This window comes from Electrona antarctica (genome assembly GCF_951216825.1).
Source record: "Electrona antarctica genome assembly, chromosome: 13".
Taxonomy (NCBI): domain Eukaryota; kingdom Metazoa; phylum Chordata; class Actinopteri; order Myctophiformes; family Myctophidae; genus Electrona; species Electrona antarctica.
Genome location: NC_136794.1, coordinates 12,582,375 through 12,583,008, shown reverse-complemented (window position 1 = coordinate 12,583,008; position 634 = coordinate 12,582,375).

Sequence of the window (634 nt, the reverse complement as noted above, 5' to 3'; positions counted from 1 at the left end):
ACACAGACAACACAATGTTGCGCAGCAGCAGCACTCTCAAATAAAGTCGAAGACAGATGAGTCGATTGTAACATTCTATCTGCACTCACGCCTTAATTGCCTCAAACAAAAAATGATTGATGCAATGTTAACATCTAATGAAACATTTTTTACTCTTAAAAAGGTGATTTTATGTAGATTTTATGTAGAAACAAAGGAAATACATCCAGATAGCTTTTAAAATGGTGCAGAATAAAGTTAGCCCTCAAAGCCTAGCTTGTCAAAGTGTGTCTGGCAACAAAAGGAGGAAGACACGGCTTTTAAAAGTGCACAAAGTAATATTTATTTACAATATAAACAATAACTTAATTAATCATATGGGGTGTGTTAATCAGTGAAATCAGTATTGTAGGAGAGTGGATGTGTGGTAAATGTAGTGTGGAGTGTTGACTGAGGGGTGCTTAGCTGAGGAGGAATGTGTAGAGAAAATCCTGATTGGCGACTACAATACAGACATGCAACGAAAGGAAGCACCTGTGTTTAAGTCATTCAGTAAGTTCTGTGATCTACATAGTGTCAGTCAGCTAATTACCCAACCCACTAGAGTGTGTGATTCTACTCAAACTGTCATTGATCTCATTCTGTCCTCGGACAA